This window comes from Suncus etruscus, chromosome X, assembly GCF_024139225.1.
Source record: "Suncus etruscus isolate mSunEtr1 chromosome X, mSunEtr1.pri.cur, whole genome shotgun sequence".
Taxonomy (NCBI): Eukaryota; Metazoa; Chordata; class Mammalia; order Eulipotyphla; family Soricidae; genus Suncus; species Suncus etruscus.
In genome coordinates this window covers 67,033,589-67,057,360 of record NC_064868.1, presented here as the reverse complement: position 1 = coordinate 67,057,360, position 23,772 = coordinate 67,033,589, and positions in this window count along the sequence as shown.

The window sequence follows — 23,772 nt, the reverse complement described above, 5'->3', positions numbered from 1 at the left end:
ATGTTGGACTTGCTCCATTGGACCACAGATGCACCAACAATACCTTGTGGCATTGTTCTCTTTTGCATAGGCACATTAAAATGGGAAAATATTACATATGCAAACAAGTTCTTATCTAGTAGAGATGGGAGTACAAAGTTTGTAATGTAGTTAGGCTTTATACCCTGAACATTGGCATAATGATTTGGCTTAGGCCTCAGAAGAATGTGCATTGCCCATAGACCCCTGAACAATGGATGCCATCTATGGAAACAAGCACAATTGTTTATAACATTACCAGGATGCTAATCTCTACCAGGGAAGACCCTACAACAGTTTTGGCATTGACTTACTGAAAAGAGTGCTCTCAACACCCAAATGATTTAGCAACAATCTGCTTGCAGGGCAGGTCTCTCCATATCTAATAGTGAGGTGAAACTAGAGGATGCTCCACATAAGCTTGATTTCAATGAAGGAAATGCATAGAATCCAGAAACTTCAAAATCAGGAACCTTACACTAACAACAGCTAGAGTGTGAAAAAGTTTCACCAGGACCGTGGAGAATGACTCACAGGTTGAACAGACTAGTATGCCTGGACCCAGAGTCAGTCTTCTGCCAATAAACTTCTGGGGTGAGGTCTTCTTGTAATCAGGCCAAGGATTTTTTCCATTTTCCCAATATTTTACTGGGCCTATGCAAACAATGGTGATTACCACTTTCACACCTTTACTACTGTATTTTTTAACACTTATCCTTTAAGAAAGGAAAAACAGCTTACTGAACTTAAAAAAATAACTGTAGGTCCCGGAATGATAGCAAAGCGGTATTTGCCTTGCAGGATCCAGGACCAAAGGTGGTTGGTTCGAATCCCGGTGTCCCATATGGTCCCCTGAGCCTGCCAGTAGCTATTTCTGAGCAGAGAGCCAGGAGTAGCACCTGAGCACTGCCGGGTGTGACCCAAAAAAAAAAAACAAAAAATAATAATAACTGTAGTAGAATAACTGTCTCGAATACAGGCAGGGGATGGGAAGGAGTTAGGGGGCATTGGGCGTGGGAATGTTGCACTGGTGAAGCGGGGTGTTCTGTTTGTGACTGAAACCCAACTATAATCATGTTCGTAATCATGGGAAAAAAGAAAAAAATCTTTGGAATCATGAATAACAGGAAAACAATGAAGAAGCATACAAGGTCAAAAAGAATGAGGAGGAGGATTTTCAAGAGTAGAGGAGTGTATACAATAAAATTCAAGGGCCCATCAGATATAAGCAAAAGAGAAGCTAAATAAAAATACTCCAAGTCAATTCTAATAATAATGATTAAAATTTAAGATAGAGTCAGAATAATATATATCAGTGGTCCTCAAACTATGGCCCGTGGTCCACATATTGTATTTGTATCTGTTTTGTTTCTTCATTGCAAAATAAGATATATGCAGTGTGCATAAGAATTCGTTCATAAGTTTTGTTTTTACTATAGTCAGACCCTCCAATGGTCTGAGGGACAGTGAACTGGCCCCCTGTTTAAAAAGTTTGAGGACCTCTGATATACAGTAAAACAAAAGAAAATTACAGAAGAGACTGAATCAAACAGCAGAAAGTGTCCTCTTTGTGATACAGAAGAGCCATTTTCATACCAGGTCAGTGCTCTCTGTGAGAAAGAGAAGAACAGTACAAGGGGAGGAATCTCCAGCCAGTGTTATGGTGTGTGGGATCTGCCCAGTCACACAGTCCTAAGAAACTGAGGCAGACAAAAAGGCTTGCAGCAGGGCCCCCTTTGTGGCCAGAAGAACCATATTTACCCCAGTTCAGTATGCTGTAAGGGAAAAAGAAGCATCAGGAGGACATGGTGAAGTGAAATGATAAATTCACTGGAAGGCCTCAACAACAGAATAATCTGCTGAGGGCAAAATCATTGAAACAATAGAACTTTTGAATAAATTCAACATAAACAGAATAAGAAACATTGGGGTTCTAGAGAACAAGGAAAAAAACATCCATAAAGAAGAAACTGTCAAAGATATCATGGCTGAGAAGTTTCCAAGTTGAAGAGCGCATGCAACCACATTCTGGATTCCCAAAGATTACCAGCTAAAGGAGACCCCAAAATAACACAAGGTATATGCAAGTCATAACGATGAAAACAATAGAAATGTTCTTGAAAGCAGCAAGTTCAAAAAAGGAAAGATATACCAGTGATTGGCAACCTTTTCTTTCAACTGAGCCAAATCTCACCAAAACCACAATTGAAATTTATTTCGAGAGCCACACAGGGCGCACACTGACAGAGGCTAGGAGCTGAGTCCTGACTCCTGGAGCAGCTGCCCAGCACACAGAAGAGCCAAATTAAAAGTGTAAAAAGCCACATGTGGCTCGCAAGCCGCAGGTTGACGAACACTGAATACAAAGGTGCATCCTTATTATTTACAGCAAATTTATAACAGGCATGAAGGCATGGGGAGATGTTGTGGGGAAAAAATCAGTGAAATGAATGCCTCACCAAGAAAAATTCACCTGCCTAAACTTTGATTCAGGTTTGAAGGAAGGATACACAGCTTCATAGATAAGCAGTAGCTCAGGAACTTAATACACACAAAACCAACTGAATACACATAAAAGAACTGAAAAGAGTACTGAAAGGAGAAAGTCAAGAAAAATGCCTCAAACACAAAAAATAAAAGAAAGTTTTATTAAGTGGACATCAAGGAACAAATAAGTCCTATATTTTAGAACTAAGACATGCAGAAAAGGAGATTATTTCCTTTAAGATCGTTTTTAAAGGTAGGCACTATTTATTGATTTGGCAGTCAAACTCTCAAAGAGGAAAATGTTGTCCAGAGAGCTTTGTCTTTCTACTCCTTCACCACAAGGAAAGTACACAGTCACAGAGACTCTAGCATTATGACTTCATCATAATAAGTCAGTCACCCTATAAGATTCTGGGAAAGTTAAATTCTCTTAACGTTAGTAAGTTCTTTCCCTCACATCATCCTGTTGGCAGGAAAAAGGCAGATGGCAAGAATATACCTGTGATCACTAGTAATGTCAAGTCCAGGAATACAGAGCTAATATTTACATAGACCTCCTTTAATATTCCTATTTCACCTCTACAAAGGAATATCTCAAAGTTCCATCCAAGGTAAGAAATACAAGAAACATCCTATAGCCTGCTTCCAAAGCACTGCTAAATTCTCCTGTTCTACAAAGATAATTATTGGGGAAACTGTCATCTGCCAACACTTCATAGCAAACCAGCACTCAGCCAGTCAGTCAGTCCACAGTCAAACAGTGAGCAGAAAATACTCCTTGGCTAAGCAATGTGAAAACAGTCATCCAGGAAAAATTAATATTAATCAACTGAGATGAGTCAATCAAAATTACCAAAACAAACAGGCAAAAGCCAATCAAGCAATGATGCAGCTGATGTGAACAAAGTGGACATAAGCCAATCAAGCACAAGCATACCTGAAAAGAAACAATCAGATATCAGTGAATCAAGTCAAATAAGAATAAGAAAATCTAGCATAGATGAAACTAATAAGAAAAAAACAGACGGTAGTAAATCAAGCCAAATAAGTCAGAAGAAATTTAGCATCAATAGAGCTAATGAGGAAAAAACAGACATTAGTCTGACAAATGAAATGAGTATGAGAAAACCTAGTACAAGTGGAACTGAAGAGAAACAACCAGACGTTACTCAACCAAGCCAAATAAAGATGAGAAAACTCAGCATAAATGCTCCTGAGAAGAAACAATCTGACATTAGTGAATCAAGTCAAATAAGTATGAGGAGAAGTAGCATTAATGGAGCAAAGGATAATCAATCAGACATTCCCCAACCAAGCCAAATAAGTATGAGAAAACTCAGCATTGATCTGCCAGAGAAGAAACAACCTGACATTAGTCATTCAAGCCAAATAAGGATGAGGAAACCTAGCATTAATGTAAATGAGGAGAAACAATCAGACATTACTCAACCAAGCCAACTAGGTATGAGGAAGCTCAGCATAAATATGCCTGAAAAGGAACCATCAGACATTAGGCAATCAAGCCAAATAACTATGAAAAAGCCTAGCATGAGTGGAACTGAGGAGAAACAATCAGACATTACTCAACAAAGCCAAATAAGTATGAGGAAAATAAGCATGAATCTACTGGAGGAGAAAAACTCAGACATTATTCAACCAAGTCAAATAAATATGAGGAAACTCAGCATAAATATACCTGAGAAGAAACCATCTGACATTAGGCAAACTAGCCAAATAAGTATGAGAAAACCTAGCACTATTATAGCTCTGGAGAAACAATCAGACATTATGCAGCCAAGCAAAATAAGCATGAGGAAACTCAGCATAAATGTACCTGAGAAGAAACCATCTGACATTAGGCAAACAAGCCAAATAAGTATGAGAAAACCTAGCACTATTATAGCTCTGGAGAAACAATCAGACATTATGCAGCCAAGCAAAATAAGCATGAGGAAACTCAGCATAAATGTACCTGAGAAGAAACCATCTGACATTAGGCAAACAAGCCAAATAAGTATGAGAAAACCTAGCACTATTATAGCTCTGGAGAAACAATCAGACATTATGCAGCCAAGCAAAATAAGCATGAGGAAACTCAGCATAAATATACCTGAGAATAAAACACCTGATATTAGTCAATCAAGCCAAACAATTATGACAAAAACTAGCATTAATGGAACTGACAAGAAACAATCTGACATTAGTCAATCAAGTCAAATGAGGATGAGGAAAACTAGCATAAATGGAACAGAGGAAAAACAAGCAGATATTACTCCACCAAGCCAAATAAGTATAAGGAAACTCAGCCTAAGTGTTCCTGAGAATGAAAATTCTGACATTAGTCAAACAAGCCAAATAAGTATGAGGAAACCTAGCATTGTTATAGCTCTGGAGAAACAATCAGACATTATGCAGCCAAGCGATATAAGTATGAGAAAACTCAGCATAATTGTTCCTGAGAAAAAACAATCAGACACTAACCAATCAAGCCAAATAAGTATGAAGAGACTTAGCATGAATGCAACTGAGAAGGAAAAATTAGACATTAGTCAATCAAGCCAAACTAGTATGAGAAAACCTAGCATTAGTAGAAGTGAGAGGAAACAATCAGACATTAGTCAATCAAGCCAAATAAGTATCAGGAGGCTTAGCATAAATATACCTGAGGAGGAAGAATTAGACATTAGTAAATCAAGCCAAATTAGTACGAAAAGATTTAATACATATATACCTGAGGAGGAACCACCAGATATTGGTCAGTCAAGCCAAGTTTTTATGAGAAAACCTAGTATTAGTGAAAGGGATAATAAGGAATCAGATGTTATACAACCAAGCCAAATAAGTATGAGAAAATTCAGCATCAGTGTGCTAGAGAAGAAAAAATCTGACATTAGTCAATCAAGCCAAATAAATATGAAGAGACATAGCATAAATATACCAGAGGATGAAGAATTAGACATTAGTAAATCAAGCAAAATTAGTACGAAGAGATTTAGTATAAATGTACCTGAGGAGGAACAATCAGACATTAATCAATCAAGCCAAATTAGTATGAGGAAACCTAGCATGAGTAGAAGTGAGAGAAAAGAATCAGACATTAGTCAATCAAGCCAAATAAGCATGAAGAGACTCAGCATACCTGAGGAGGAAGAATTAGACTTTAGCCAATCAAGCCAAATTAGTATGAGGAAACCTAGCACAAATTCAACTGAAGAAAAAAAATCAGAAATTACTCAACCAAGCCAAAAAACTATGAGGAAACAAAGCATAAATGTCACTGCAAAGAAAACTTATTCTGACATTAGACAAATAAGCCAAATAAGTATGAAGAAATCTAGCATTGATATAACTAAGGAGAAACAATCAGACATTAAACAACCCAGCCAAATAAGTATGAAGAAACTTAGCATAAATGTACCTGAGGAGGAAGAAGTAGACATTAGTCGATCAAGCAAAATTAGTACAAAGAGATTTAACATATATACTCCTGAGGAGGAACAATCAGACATTAATCAATCAAGCCAAATTAGTATGAGGAAACCAAGCATTAGAAGTGAAAAGAAACAATCAGACATTAGTCAATCAAGCCAATTTAGTGTTAGGAAACTTAGCATTAATGCAACTGAGGAAAAAGAATCAGACATTACTCAACCAAGCCAAATGAGAAAACTTAGCATCAGTCTGCCAGAAAAGAAACAATCTGACATTAGTCAATCAAGCCAAATAAGTATGAAGAGACTTAGCATAAATATTCCCAAGGAGGAACAATCTGACATTAGTCAATCAAGCCAAATAAGTATGAAGAGACTTAGCATAAATATTCCCAAGGAGGAACAATCTGACATTAGTCAATCAAGCCAAATTAGTATGAGGAAACCTAGCATTAGTAGAAGTGAAAGGAAACAATCAGACATTAGTCAATCAAGCCAAATAAGTATGAAGAGACTTAGTATAAATGTACCTGAGGAGGAACAATCAGATATTAGTCAGTCAAGCAAAATTAGTATGAGGAAACCTAGCATGAGTAGAAGTGAGAGGAAAGAATCAGATAGTCAATCAAGCCGACTAATTCTGAAGAGACTTAGTATAAATATACCTGAGGAGGGACAATCAGACATTAGTCAATCAACCCAAATAAGTATGAAGAGACTTAGTATAAATATACCTGAGGAGGAAGAATTAGACTTTAGCCAATCAAACCAACTCAGTACAAAAAGAGTCAGCATCTATGTTCCTGAGGAGGAAAAATCAGACATTAGTCAATCAAGCCAAATTCGTATGAGGAAACCTAGCATGAGTAGAAGTGAGAGGAAAGAATCAGACATTAGTCAATCAAGCAAAATAAGTACGAAGAGACTCCGCATAAATATACCTGAGGAGGAAGAATCTGACATTAGTCAATCAAGCCAACTTGGTATGAAAAGATTTAGCATATATCTTCCTGAGGAAGAACCATCAGACATCAGTCAATTAAGCCAAGTTAGTATGAGGGAACCTAGCATGAGTATAAGTGAGGGGAAAGAATCAGACATTAGCCAATCAAGCGAAATAAGTATAAATCGACTTAACATATATATGCCTGAGGAGGGAGAAGTTGACATTAGTCATTCAAGTCAACTTAGTACAAATAGATTTTACATGTTTTTTCCTGAGGAGGAACAATCAGACATTAGTCAATCAAGTGAAATTAGTATGAGAAAACTTAGCATTAGTGTAAGTGAGAAGAAACAATCAGACATCAGTCAAACCAGTCAAATAAGTATGAAGAAACTTAGTATAAATGTACCTGAGGAGGAGCAATCATACATTAGTCGATCAAGCCAAATTAGTATGAGGAAATCAAGCATGAGTGGAAGTGAAAGGAAAGAATCAGACATTAGTAAATCGAGCCAAATAAGCATGAAGAGACTCAGCATACCTGAGGAGGAAGAATTAGATATTAGTCAATCAAGCAAAATTAGTACAAAGAGATATAGCATAAATGTAACTGAGAAGGAACCATCAGACATTAGTCAATCAAGCCAAATTAGTATGAGGAAACCTAGCATAAATGTAACTGAGAAGGAACCATCAGACATTAGTCAATCAAGCCAAATTAGTATGAGGAAACCTAGCATAAATGTAACTGAGAAGGAACCATCAGACATTAGTCAATCAAGCCAAATTAGTATGAGGAAACCTAGCATTAGTGGAAGTGAGAAGAAACAATCTGGTATTAGTCAATCAAGCCAAATAAGTATAATAAAACCTATCACAAGTGAAACTGACAAGAATCAATTAGGTCTTAGTCAACCAAGTCAAATAAGTATGAGAACACCCAGCATACATATAAGTGAGAGAAAACTCTCAAGCATTAGTAAATCAAGTCAAATAAGTGTGAAGAAACCTAGTATAAGTGAAACTGACAAGAAACTATCTGACATCAGTCAACCAAGCCAAATAAGTATAAGGAAACCCAGTATAAGTGTAACTGACAAGAAACCATCAGACCTTATTCAATCAAGCCAAGTAAGTATGAAGAAATCTAGCCTAAGTAGAGCTGAGAGGAAAATATCAGACATAAGTCGTTCAAGCCAAATAAGTATGAGGAAGCACTCAGAGATTTTTCAACCAAGCCAAATACGTATAACGAAACTCAGTATACATTTACCTGACAAGAAAAAATCAGACATGAGTCAATCAAGTAAAATAAGTATGAAGAAACCTAGCATAAATATAACTGACAAGAAACAATCAGACATTAGTCAATCAAGTCAAATAAAAATGATAAAACCTATCATATACACACCAAGTCCCAGCTCATCAATTTCAAGTCAATCAGATATGAGTCTACAACTAAACCTAAGTCAATCAAGTATTAGTCATACAAGTATTAAAGCACTAAGTCCAAAGCCATCAAGTGTGAGAGAACGGGGCTCAAAAAAACCATCCCCAAGCCCATCAGTTTCAGGTAAATCAGGAATGAAGAAATTAGGACCACCTAAATTAAAAATGAAACAACGATCTTTGAATGAATTGGACAAGAAACGAGCACGTGCAAATCAACTAGGAACATGGCAACCAGATCCAAGCAAACTAGGCACTGGTCTACAAAGCAGGAGTCTATCAAGCATTGGTAAACCAAGCATATTTTCTTTCCAAGTAAGACGTGCAGTGCCTCGAGACTGCGTGGCAATTCTACACTTAATCAAAGTAAGCCTCTTAACTTTTACAATGCCAAAGAACAGTTCAAGGTTGATACACAGACAGTGGTTGAATTATGGCTTTAATAATTATGAATCGGGACTAGAGAGATAGTATGGAGGTAGGGCGTTTGCCTTGTATGAAGAACATCAGTGGTTCGAATCCCGGCTTCCCATATGGTCCCTGAGCCTGCCAGGAGCTATTTCTGAGCATAGAGCCAGGAGTAACCCCTGAGTGCTGTTGGGTGTGACCCAAAAAAACAAATAAAAAATTATGAATCACAGGGGCCAGAGTGATAGGACAGCGATAGGGTTTTTTGTCTTGTATGCTGCAGACCTGGGACTTACACGAGTTCGATCTCAGGCAACCCATATAGTCCCCCCGAACCTTCCGGGAGCAATTTCTGAGCGCAGAGCCATGAGTAATCCCTGAGCGCTGCTGGGAGTGACCCAAAAAAACAAAAAAGAAAAGAAAAGAAAAGAAACTATGACTCATGTACGCAGCCTCCTTTGTGGACATTGCCATGTTAAAATTAATATTTCACAGCAGAAATCAAAAGTGTTTTTTTGTTTGGGGGCCACATTCATCATTGCTTAGGGTTTCCTTACTGGCTCTACAGACAAAGATCATTCTTGGTGGGTCTAGGTACTATGAAGTACCAGGGATTAAACCAGGGTTATTGGCATGCAAGTCAAAGATCCTTCTTACTGTCTCTAACTGGTCTCTCCCTCCATTATAGTACTATTTTTAACAATTATATTGTTGGAATGAGTCAATGAAGTGCAATGATTACATGTAAATTGCTTACCATTATAGGAAGCTCAAAATTCTTAGTGGTGATCCACTTCATATTTTGTTTATTACATAATTTATTCATTCCACACTTTAGTTTATCCTTTATTTAGAAAAATATAAATAGTTCAATATTCAAAGTAAAATATAAAATAACAGTCCAGTGAAAGAAATATACATATATGTGTGTGTTAAATGATGTTAGGCACTTTTACAAATCTGTAGGACATCCATGCCTTCCACTATAGTATATTCCCACATTACTTCACTTTAAAAATTGATTTTAGAAAATTAGAAAGCATTAGAAAATTTAGACATTTAGAAAATATTAATTTAATATTAATTTAGAAAATATTAATTTTCATGATTAAATTAACAATCTAAATATGCCCAACATATTATTCTAGAAATTTACTTTTACAAGCAGAAAAAATAATTTTAAATATTTGTGGCTTAGTATCTAGGACCTACCTATTTTGCAGTAAATAAATCCCTTTGAAAACCTTATTTTCCTTTTTTTCCAAACTAGGAAACAATGCTATCACCAAGGGAAAAATACATCATTAGATCCTCTCACCTCAGTCAACTTATATCTATGGAAATTACAATCACAATTACTCACTCTCCCAATTTTTATTGAGGTAACATGATTAAAAACACTGCTAATAATATAATTTTATGCACATATGACTAGAGGTTTAGCATCTTCTACAAACATTCCAAAATCCCCTACCACTAGCCTTCACCACAAGCTCTGTTCTATAGATTAATTCTCAGGTTCTGTTTCTACAGTACATTTGTTATTACCTTACTATATTTATTTATATCTCACATATGAAATTCTATACTTGTATCTTTCTTACTAAAGTATTTCAGCATAATACCTTCCAGTTCCAATTGTAGAGCATAAAACTGCATGATTTCACCTTTATTATACATAAGCAGTACTACATTTTGTATAGTACCACAGTTACTTATCTCATCGTATTTGGTATATTGGTAGTATTTTCCCCATAGAAACTTTGGAGAATTTCTGTATCTTCAACTTTGTAGATGAACCTGAGAAGGATGTGCTGCAAGCTGGGAAGAACTCAATTAGTAAAAGTATTTAGTTCTGGGTTTTTGTTTTGGTGGAGAATATTTTTATTAAACTTTAGTCATCATAAAATTACAAAATTATTTATGATTGGGTTTCAGGTGGACAGTATTTCAAAACCAGTCCTTCACCAGGGTCCATTTCCTTCAGTCATTTGTTCTCACCCACCAGTTTGAATACAAATACAAATAATTATTTGAGTACATATAAAAATTTGAAAGTATGCTTTTACACTGTTGTTTACAGTACCATTACTGATAGAAATCCATGCATAACACTTGACAATCTTTTGATTGACAGTACAAATACAGTACAATTTAAACCTGGGGAAAGTGACACCACCTCCCATCTTTTTCCAAAGGATTGCTTTAGCAATAGCAATAGCAATGGTCATTTATTGTTCCAATTGAATTTCAGGAGTGTTTTGATCCACTTGTTTAAAAAATGCCATGGTTATCCTTAGAGGGATTGCATTAAATCTGCTTTGAGAAGTATTGTAATTTAAATTATTTAAATTATGCTAATCCTTCCAATCCATGAAGAAATAGATCTCCATTTCCTACTGTCCTCTTATTTTTTGAAGCAGTGCTTTGTAGTTTTCTTTGTATATATCTTTCATCTCCTCGGTTAAGTTGACACTGAGGGATTTGATTTTGTGGGGCATAATTGTAAATGGAATTTTAAATGTCTCTTTCTTCTTTATCATTATTTTTATTTAGAAAATCATGGAATTTTTGCATATTGATTTTGTAGCCTGCTACAATACTATAAAATTTATTGTTTTAGGGGTTTTTGGTAGAGTCTTTAGGATTTTCTAAGTGCAGCATCTTCAAACGATGAGAACTTTACTTTTTCCTTTTCAATCTGGTTAAACTTTATATCTTTTACTTGCCTGATTGCTATTGGCAAGTACTTCCAGTATGATATTGAATAGAATTGGCAAGAGGGTACAAACTTGTCTTATAATAGATCTTAGCGGAAAGGCTTTTAGTTTTACCCCATTGAGTATAATACCATAGGCTTGTGGTAAATGGGCTTGATTATTGAGAAAAGTTTCTTCAATTCCCACCTTGTTGAGAGTTTTCTCAGAAATAGGTGTTGGACATTGTCAAATGCATCTTATTCATCTATTGATATGGTCATATTTTTATTTTTCCTTTTTTATTGACATGGTTTATTATACTGATTTACTTGTGTATGTTAAACCATCCAATGAGATATCATCACAAAGCAGAGACTGAGGAAAGAGATAGACACAGAATAGTATCACTCATCTCTGGGTTTTAAGAAAAATAAAAGATATTTTTTAATAATTCTCAGAGACAATAGAGATGAAGGCTGGAAGCTCCAGCTCACGATATGAAGCTCACCACAAAGAGTGGTGAATGCAGTTAGAGAAATAACTACACTGACAACTAACATAACAATGTGAATGAATGAGGAAAGTAGAAAGCCTGTTTCAAATACAGGCGGGGGGGATAGGGAAATGGGAGATTTGAGACATTGGTGATGGGAATGTCGAACTGGTGAAGGGTGTGTTCTTTATATGACCGAAACCCAACTACAATAATGTTTGTAATCAAATAGTATAAATAAAAACATTAGAAAGAAAAAAAAAGGAAAGAAAGAAAGAAAGAAAGAAAGAAAGAAAGAAAGAAAGAAAGAAAGAAAGAAAGAAAGAAAGAAAGAAAGGAAAGAAAGAAAGAAAGAAAGAAAGAAAGAAAGAAAGAAAGAAAGAAAGAAAGAAAGAAAGAAGAATGAAAGAAAGAAAGAAAGAAAGAAAGAAAGAAAAAAGAGAGAAAAAAGAGAGAAAGAAAGAAAAAAGAGAGAAAGAAAGAAAAAGAGAGAAAGAAAGAAAGAAAGAGAGAAGAAAGAAAGAAAGAAAGAAAGAAAGAAAAAAGAAAGAAAGGAAAGAAAGAAAGAAAAGAAAGAAAGAAAGAAAGAAAGAAAAAAAGAAAGAAAGAAAGAAAGAAAGAGAAAAAGAGACCCAGTAAATAAAGGGATCACTTATTGAAAGTCTTTTGCAATATTTGAATAAAGTAACAGAAACTTTAAAAAAAATTCTCTCCTACACATATCCTGGCTATTTATATCTTTGATATTTTCCTTTAATGTTCTTATCACTTTATAAATTACCTGTTATTTGGGGGAAGGAAGATAGATATGTCCACAAAAGTTATGTTTTTTCTAAATATGATATTTTCAATGGAAACTTAAGCACTTATTTAAGTTTTAATCTATTTGGACTTTTGTAAAAATAACCAGCAGTTCTCTGGGGCTACTTACAATTATAGAGTTCAGGGTTCACTCCCAGCAGTGCTCAGGATATCATGTGGTTTGGGGGAGTAAACCCAAGTTTCAGCATGATAAACATGTGCTAATATCATTGATCTATCTTTCTAGCCCTAAAGATTTAAAACTTTTTCAAGTTGAATGCAAAGTTTTTACCAACTTCAGTTGATTAAAAATAATTTTAGTTAAAATGGAGTAAAGAAGAATTAAAAGGACATAACTTATTTAAATTCTGATGCATTTTAGGTCTTTAAAATATCTTCAACAATATCTTGAATTCTATATGCTAATTTTCAATATAATATGCCACACTGTACTTTCTAGATCGTGGTACTTATTACAAAGTCAACATATTAAGATCAGTTAAAAGAAAAAGAAAAAAAGAACAAGAACCACCAGTGCTGGTGTAGATGTGGGAAGAAAGGGACTCTCGTTCACTGCTGGTGGGAATGTAGACTGGTTCAGTCCTTTTTGGAAAACAATATGAATATTTCTCAAACTAGAAATTGAGCTTCCATATGGTCCAGCAAAACATCTCCTAGGTACCTCACCTTGGAATAAAAAAATCACCATGCCAAAAGCCCTCTGCATTCCTGTGTTCCTCACAGTACTATTTACAATAGCCAGAATATGGAACCAACCCTAGTGCCTGAGAACAGATAAATAGCTAAAAAACAATCATCTGGTTAAAAAAAATCCTCCGGTACATCTACTCGGTAGAATTCTTAGAAGCTCTTAGGCAAAATGAAGTTATGAAGTTTATAATATGTGGATGGATGTGGGAATTACTATACTGAGTGAAATGAGTCAGAGGGAGACGGTTAGACATAGAAGAATCTCACTGATTTGTGGGATATAAGAAAAACAAGGTAGACACTGGAGAGATAGCACAGCTTTAGAGTGTTTGCCTTGCATGTGGCCAACCTGGGAGGGATCTGGTTCGATTCCCAGCACGAAATGGTCCTTCAGCCTGCCAGGGGCAATTTCTGAGTGCAGAGCCAGCAATATTGACCCCTGAGCACCACTGGGTGTATCTCAATAACCAATAAAATAATTAATCAATAAAGATTTTTAATTTTTTTAAATAAAAAAAACAAAATAGTATGGTAATAATATCTACAGACAATAAGAGATGAGAATCAGGAGTACCAGTACATGGTAGGAAGTTTGCAGCAAGCTTTATTGATGAGTGTAGTTAAGGTAGTGAACAGTCCAAAGATGATCATTGAAACTGACCACTCTAATCAAGAACTGGCTAAATAGTGATAAAATGATATGCATGGTACCACTTCATTAGTAAAAGTATGAACCACAGTGTCAAAAAAAGAAAATAAAAGAGAGAGAAGTAAAATACCTATTCCAGAGGCAGGTGGAGGAGGATTGGTGGGAAGGAAACTGGTGACAATGGTGGCAGAAAAAGTGCACTGGTGAATGGTGGTGTATGTTCTATGACTGAAACTCAACCATGAACCATTTGTAATCATGGTTTTTAAGTAAAATAATTAAATATAAGACCATTTAATGCTGCTTGCAAAACTGTTTTGAAGTCTGTAAAGTTCTTAAACATTTTTTGTGTGTATAAAACTTTGGCTCATTTTTTTAACTTTGAATGATAAACTATATAGAATATGATTGACAGGTTGTTAATTTCATACTATTTTTTATCTGTATTTTATTATTCTCCTCTGATCTATAAAGTTTTATTGTGGGCAATTTCTAATCCTCCCTGTACTTTTCTGCTTATAGTATTATGTCTCTGTATCTGCCTTGTGTCATATTGATTACAATGAGATTACAAAGACTTTGAGTTTTACAATTTGGATTATTTTAGCTGTAAATCTCTGAATATTTTAAATGTGGAGATGTAATCCTCAACTCCAAGAAATTATTAATCATAATTTCTTTGACTAGTACTTCTTAGTAATATCAACCTCCTAATCATCAGATCCTTCTACAATTCTTATATTGCTCTTCTTGAACTAATCACATAATTTGTTGGTATGCTGATATTTTTTCAGAATATTTTTACCTTATGTTCTTTACTAATGGTTTACTGCGTCTCTTATAAAGATTACTGATTCTGGGACTGGAGCAGTGGCACAGCAGTATGGCGTTTTCCTTGCACGCGGCTGGACTAGTACGGACTGTGGTTCAATCCCCCCAGCATCCCATATGGTCCCCTAAGCCAGGAGCGATTTCTTAGCGCATAGTCAGGAGTAACACCTGAGAGTCAAAGGGCATGGCCCAAAAACCAATAGATAGATAGATAGATAGATAGATAGATAGATAGATAGATAGATAGATAGATAGATAGATAGATAGATAGATATTACCGCTTTATTCCTCAGCTTCTGCAATGAAGTTTCCAATAATTTTTGGGGGGAGTCACACCCGGCAGCGCTCAGGGGCTACTTCTGCCCCTGGCAGGCTCGGGATGCCGGGATTCCAATCACCGTCCTTCTGCATGTATGGCAAACGCCTTACCGCTGTGCTATCTCTTAGGCTCTTTAGACTCTCATTACAGTTCAGTATTCTTGTGGCCTCTCTTTCTTACTTTCTTGTGCCTTTTTGAATGACTGTAAAGTTCTTTCTTTTATTTTGTTGAAAATTACTGTATTATCAGTGATATCATAAATTCATTATCAGAATGCTTAGTAAGCTCTTATTGCTAGTTGACCTTTCTGTTACTTCGTATGTTTCTGAACATTAGGTGGCTTCAGATAAACACTGCTGTCTAAATTTATGTGTTCCTACAGAAATGACAGTATTATACAAAAATAGTTTTCATGTAGCCTTGAATGATGCTGCATGGTCCAGGAATTGCAAACACTATTGCTGTTATTGTGACATTGGCGGGATTCTGGAAGTAAGAAAAGGTGTATGGAGTGGTGTTATTGGTGACTACACTCACTCTAGTATTGTCCTGGTGATGTCAGCCCAAATATTGACATGCCTGAGTTTCGGTTAGATTGGTGGCTCTGCAGAGAGCAGTTAAACAGTGATGGGTAAAATAGTAATTATGGAAAATGAGTACAGCAGGCAGGACAGGGACTTGGCCTGTCCTCTCCTCTAAAGATTTCGATCTTTTAGCTGTATGACTGATCTACCCATAACTTTTCATGTCTTAGTATACATCTCTTTTGAGAACAGAGTGAATCATTGAAGCTGGCTGAATGCAGACATGCATTCATTCAGGTCTATTCTGTCCCACTGTGTTCACTGGGCTAGTGAAAAAGAATGACTGGCAAATATCAAAGGCAAGAGAAAATTTGTTATTTCATGGTTGGGCAGGAGTATAGGATGATATTTATCCAGAGATAGCTCTTTCTTTAGAGTCAAATTATGACTCTAACCAAATGATCTCCTTGAATCGAGACCTTTTTTATGGTTTTTGGGTCACACCCGGCTGCGCTCGGGGTTACTCCTGGCTCTAAGCTCAGAAATCGCTACTGGCAGGCTCAGGGGACCATATGGGATGCCGGGATTCGAACCACCGACCTTCTGCATGAAAGGCAAATGCCTTGCCTTAATGCTATCTCTCCGGCTCCTGAAGTGAGACTTTTATGGAACCACAGCAGTACTCACCAAATTTTCCCATTGGGTCAGAGTCCAGTCACTTTATCCACTTCTTTGTTTATTTTGCCTACTTGAATATAAATGGTGGACAAATCCATTCTTTCACTTCTAGTTTATTATTTAACTTCTGCTGTATGAGTCACATCTGGCAGTAGTCAAAGGCTATTTGTGACTCTGCTAAGAGGTCACTCCTGGCAGTACTCGGGGCACCATATATGGTGCTAGGGATTGAACCAGTGCTCAATTGCATGCAAACATATTATTCTTTCTGCTATCTCTCTAACCTCTCACCTCTATTTTAAGAACATAGACTAAATGCATCAATTTCACAGGTATTTGTTAAATAGTGATTGGACATATGAGTGAATATTCATTTCAGAACAACTAGAAGACCAATCCTTTCTTTTACTTTACTAAACCTCATCCTAGTTTCTTTAAAGTCATCTGAAATGTTACAGAGCTGATTTGTATGACTAAACTCAGTATCATCATTCATTAATTGGTATGGGTCTCTACATTTAATTGTGTATGCTGTTCATTGAGGTCTACAGAGACTGCATTTATTTGTTTGTTTATTTAGTTAGTTAGTTTTTAGTTTTCATTGCCTCGACCTGGCCCCTTTGCTTCAGACCTGAATAAAATGCCATCTACATTCCAAATTCTTTGACCCAGTTTGTTCTATAGCTAGGTATTTGACTACTCTGAGTTAAAGATTTATTGAAAGGTGCTATATTTTGTATTTGCCTAACAACCTAGTGTCCAAAGTCTATATCTGAGGTGCTTTCCAGTAGAGATATTAGAGTATATGGCTACAGAAGCTGCATTCCTCTTCTTTTCTGGAAGTCTGGTAGTCTGAGCCAACTTCATGCCTAGGTTATTTGAAATCGACGTATGAAAAGCAATAAGTACAAATTGCAGTAACATACTTCACTTTAGTCACTTTGTCCCCAGATTTTTCTTCCACCACCCATCAATGAAATCTTGGTACTTATTTTTAGCCTCTTCACCCCCCTCAGCCTATTATATGTGCAATTTGTTAACTAACTGAATTGTTCTTCAAGCACAGGAGTCTTCGAGAAAACCACAAATAACCGTAAATTTCTTCTATATGACCATTTTGGAATATTTATGCTGTTTATATTTTGGTGAATTTATGCCCAGGTGCATTTCTTTCACAAAGATCCCTGCTCCACCATTTTCCATATCCATTTTTGTATTCTTCTGCATATAATTTATCTCATATACAAATAGAATATTTACTAAATATTTTGTGAATAATTAAAAGTATAATTTAGCTTAGAATAATTATAAATATTAGTCTATCAGTAAACATAGTGATTAACTTTTAGGATTATATTCTTTTTTTTTTTTTTTGGTTTTTGGTTTTTGGGCCACACCGGGGCTACTCCTGGCTGTCTGCTCAGAAATAGCTCCTGGCAGGCACGGGGGACCATATGGGACACCGGGATTCGAACCAACCACCTTTGGTCCTGGATCGGCTGCTTGCAAGGCAAACGCTGCTGTGCTATCTCTCCCAGCCCAGGATTATATTCTTATATAACACATATGTTCATTTCTCAACTCTTGTTCATAGCTACATTTGAAAAACTATTTTTGTTTGAAAAAGTATACATTGATTCTTATCTGAGTATTTTACACATTTTATTTATTGTCCTGAGAAATACTACTTTTTCAAGTATACTGTATTTAGACTCTAATTTTTTCTATTATAAATATCTACTATACCACAGCAGTATTTGGAGATACGAAAACATCTAATAAATTCTTGCTTATCAGGTATTTCATTTAAAGACTTTCATTATGTGGTTATTAAAGAGTAGTTTGGGGCCAATAGTAACCCACTGAAAAGTTTCTTTTAGTATAAAATTTTATTTTGTTCATTGTACAAACATCAACTGCATATGATAGAAATATCATGTAGTAAGTATGGTAAATTATATCAGTATTATTAAAATATAATTGCTTCTATCAATGATCTTACATTTTTGAGGGGCTGTGCCCTGTACACAGTAGTCAAAATGCTCCATTGATCACCAGTTATAATGAAAATGAAATTAGAATTTCCTCAGAGAAGCATGAATTTGTGAAGTCTTCAGCACTTTGGTGATGGTGATAGTAACTGTGCACATCCAGACCATATATATAAATAATGTGATAAAAAACCATTACCTTAATTATGGTCAACTTTAAGGAACTTTAAAATTTTACCAATGGTCTATGAAAACTCGCTTTTGACTTTATACAAATTTTAACACTTTTTTTCGTTATACATCTAATCCAACTTCATTCACTTTCTGCAAATTTTCACGTGAAAAATGAAAGTAGCCTTCTTCCAGGAAGCTTGAAAGTTGTAACTAGATCCACAAACACAATTGACATGTTCAAACTAAGCCAGCTCCATAGATTCACTCTTTTCTTGAACAATATGTAAAGCAAGCCATGAAAGATCATGAGTACACCAGCCCATGCAGCAGAAAGCTGGCAATCTCAGGAGAGGGAGGTCAATCCCCTGCCCTGCTGAATCCACACCAGCTGCCCATATCACCCAGAATCACTGTATTCTTGATGGCCCTGCTTCATCACTGACCCTCTAAGATACCCTTCAGGACACCAATCTGACCAAACTTCAGGTACATGGTTTTGGGGCTAATATCCTTAGGCTTTTTGAAATATCTTCCTTCTTTCAGGAAGGTTGGCACATAAATAGATGCTATTCAAAGTCATAGTATCAGTAACAGTACATTGAATCTTTGGACAATTTGTTTATAGTAACACACCAACTTAACAGAATGGGCAGATAACAACTTAAGCTTAGTAAACTTTTGCCATTGTATTTATAACTTCACTGGTGATAAAATAACTTTCACAAGTGTGCTTACTACTATACTTTTTCTTTCTTTTTAACTTCTTTATTATCTTCCTTTTTATTTCTTTATTTTGTTTCTATTTTTAAATAACATTGCTTCCACTCAGATGGAAACAAATTAATTATAATCAACTATGTGAACAACATAACTATGTCATCACATATGACAATTATGTGATGCATTTTCTTTGAATAAATTTGCTTTGACTTTTTTCAATGGGGTTAATATATCTCCCTATTAATATATTTTCTGGAAGATTATATAATAATACATTTTCCTATTTAAACATAAATATTTTTTTCTGCTTTGACAGGAATCAGCTACCCGTGAAAATATGCTAGAGGAAGTGAAAGTAACAGCAATTGGTAAGATGTTTTATGCATTTTAACAAAAAATATAAAGTATGCATACAGTATTATGTGTTTATCTTACAATGTTACAACTATTTTATCGGTACATTCAACTAGTGATTTTACAGTTTGTACAAGTACTGTACATAAAGCTTCTAGTTTTAACAGTGCACCATTATTTTACAATTTTCCAAATTTTACAATATAAAATTCAATTCACATTTAATAACCTTTCTGACTTGACACCTGCAATAGGAAACTAATTTTAAATGTAGAATAAGAAGTGTATCATTAAATATTGTAGTTTAACTCCCAGTATATTTTAACAAATAATTATAAATTAAAGTAAATGATACCATTTTAAGATTCTTTTACTAGATATTGATTGCCAGCATTATTTAGAGTAGAGCAATGATTTATTATTATTATTATTGTTATTGTTATTATTGGGCCAAATCTGGGTACTCCTGGATATGCATTCAGGAATTACTCCTGGCAGTGCTCTGGGTATGGGATAGCAAGGATCAAACCCAGGTTGGCCACATACAAAGCATACACCTTTCCCACTGTACTATCACTCCAGCCCTTGTAAGAGTAGAACTTATTATATGATTCATTAGACTTCTAGACAAGGAATAAGTGAAAAATAAAGTAATAAAATTTAGACTAAAATATATTAATTCCAAAGATATTATTTATAAAAGATGTTAAGACTTTGATTGGACCTACATTCAATCGTTATATTTCTTTAGGATATGTTGACATTCAAAAAAGCTTAGTTCTTTTATTTCTTTCAATAGTATTTTGGGGTTTTTGTAATATGAAAGTATTTCACCTCCTTGGTTTGTTTTACTTCTAGGTAATATACAGTTTATTGTTTTATCATTAAAATGTTGTTTAGGTTTATAATCCTGTATTATCATACTTTATTTGCTTCACCAATAAATTAATAGTTTTCTTTTTATTGCTTTGTTTTTTTCCATAAAAATATTTGTATTTATATATCAAAACTTCTTAAAATATTCATTTCTATCCCAAAAGACAATGGGGAAACCTAAACTTCCAACATAAGTATAAGAACTGTATTACACCACCTCCTTACCTGCTTTTTCCAAAAAGTAAAGTAGTCTCTTGCATCAAAAAATATTCATTTCTAATTGGATATTTGACCTACTTCCATGACTTGGCTACTTTACTGAGAACTGCAATAAATAATGTATGCATATATTTTTTAACTTATATTTCATGGATATATGGCATGAAGTAGAATTTCTGGTTATATGGAAATTTTTCTTGCTTTTTGAGTTATAGCCATTCTGTTTTCCATTGATGCTGAACCAAGCAACATTCTCATCAACAGCAATTGAGAGTTCATTTTAATATCAAATTTCTGCCAATACTTATTTTCTTATCTTTTTTCCAAGCCACCCACTAGCATGAGATGAAAAGTCACAGTTTTTTGAAGTCACAGTTTTTAAATGCATCTGACTAATAAATGACAATAAATATTTTTTTATTTCCTATTTTTTGTCTATGTTCTCTTCACGAAAGTGTCTGTTCATTTCCTCTTCCAAGATTTTTATGAGCTTATTAGACTTTTCTTTGCTTATCCTTATGTTTCAAATATCTTGAACAAAAACCTTTTATCTGGTGAATTGTTACACATATATTCTCCATTCTTTAAGAAATCTTTTTTATACTAAGTTATTTTTTCTTTTTTAAATAATATTTATTGTGACCAACTTGAATAACAAATCTTTTACAGTAATATTTGAGGTACATAATGATATTAAACCAGGGTATTCCCACCACCAGTTTTGTCCTCCCTCTACCCCAGATCCCAGAATCACCCTCTTATTTTGTACCCCATTCTATTGCTTTTCTTGCCTTCAAACAAAACCACATACCTAGATTTTTCTAGCTCTGCCTCTTAAATAGAGGGGGAAACAAGGGAGGGTTCCAGGACCAAACTGATATGTGATCACTAATAGTAAGCCAGACTTACTATTAGGGGTCCACCTACTCTAGCAGCCCGGGAGGTAATGGGGGGTATATGGGTTGTAGAAAGGGAACTGGAATGCGGGGAGGACATAGTTGGTGATGGGTATTCCCCTGACTCAATGTTAATATGTACCTAAAATACTACTGTGAAAGATATGTAAGCCATAATGGAAAAAAAAAAAAGAAAAATGTCATGGGTATCTTTAAAGGTACCACATTATATCTGTATAAAGCTTTGAAGAAATGGAAGAAATGAACACGAAAAAAAACAACCCCATTCACATTAGTGTCACACAAACTCAAATACCTTGGAGTCAATTTGATTAAAGTTGTGAAGAATTTATACAAAGAAAACTATAATATCCTGCTACAAGAAATAAGAGAAGACACATGGAAATGGAAACCCATACCTATTCATGGATTGGCAGGATTAATATTATTAAAATGGCAATAATCTTCAAAGCTTTATACAGAATTATTGTTGTTTTTTAAGAAATCAAATCCCACCACTATTTTGGAGCATGAAGCTTGTAACAAATGTGCTGTGAATCTTGAGGATGCTTCTTTGTATGTAATTTCCTTTTTTATCTTGCTCTTTTTAGTATTCTGCCTATATGTGGTTTTTCCCCTATGACTATGATGTAACTTTAGTTGTTTTTATTTTGATCTCTTGTAGCTGGTACTCTTGGGGCATCTAGGATGTGAGTGCATATACTCTTCATGTCTGGAAACTTCTCAGTAATGTTGTCTTTGTTGTTTCTTCATTGGAATTTTCTTCCTGCCTCTTTGGGACCCCAATGATTCTTATGTTGTTCCTGTTGAATTTATCCCAATGATTCATTTACTTTGTGGATTATTTCCATCTTATGTTCATTTATTTTAAGCTTTTTTTATCTCCTTCTTTTGTATGGAGTTGTTATACAATTTATCTTCAACCTCACTATTTCTGTCCTCAAATTTTTCTCTGCTGGTGATTCTTTTCTGTGAGTTTTCTACTTTGCCTCCCAAGTTTTTTAATTCTTTTATATCTGTCTGAAGTTTATTCATTTCTACTCTTCTATCCTTTTGAAATTTTTGGCTGTCTGTTCCATGGTTTCTTTGAGTTCTTTGAACATCCTTCCCATTTCTCTCTGATATCCTTATCTGTAAAGTCCCATTATCTTAGAGGTGGCTTATGTTAGTTGAGTCATTAGATCCTCCATCTTCACTCACTAAATGTGTTGGTGTTCTTTGTAGTTTTCTCATTGTGAATTTTAAAGTATGGTTGTTTTTTATGTTGTGGTGGGGCTCCTTTCCTTGGCTGGAATAAATGTGAGGCCTCATAGAAAGGTGGTGGTTGTATTTATCTAGGTTATTAGCTTGAGTTTTTTTTTTTATTTTTATATATATATATTTTTATGTTTATTTAAACACCGTGATTACAAACATGATTATAGTTGTATGATTACAGTCATGTAAAGAGCACCCCCCTTCACCGGTGCAACATTCCCACCACCAATTTCCCAGATCTCCCTCCTCCCCACCCCCCTACACCTGTACTCGAGACAGGCTTTCTACTTCCCTCATTCATTCACATAAGTTTTAAATAACCCTTTTGATTCCAAAAGCTGCCCACACTCACTGCAGCTGCTGGTCTCTGCTCTTGCCTGTCATTGTATAGAAAGGAGTCTGTTGAAAATGCAAGCTGAGCCCGGAGACTCTACGTAAATTGCCAAGGATGTGGGATTTGACTAGGGGAAAAGATGCCCACACGTGAAGTGGCTTAGAGGCCTCACTGCTGAGGCCAGCCAGTGGGATGTCTAAAGTCATCTCACAGTAGTGCTACCTCTGCCAGGTTACTGCCTACCTTAGCTTCACTCTCTCAATGACTCAGTTGCACTCAGCTGTCCATGCCCTATGAGCTTGGCTATGGATTTGAGCCCACACTGCTCTACAAAGCTCAAGCTGCACTTTCCTCATACCCCAGTTATACTTTTTAGTCTATAACATGCAAGACCTGTGAGCTTGGCCTGGCAATACACATGATGGACCTGTATAGTTCTCCAGAACTCTAGTTGGCCAAGAAAAAGACCAATGTTAGGATGCCACT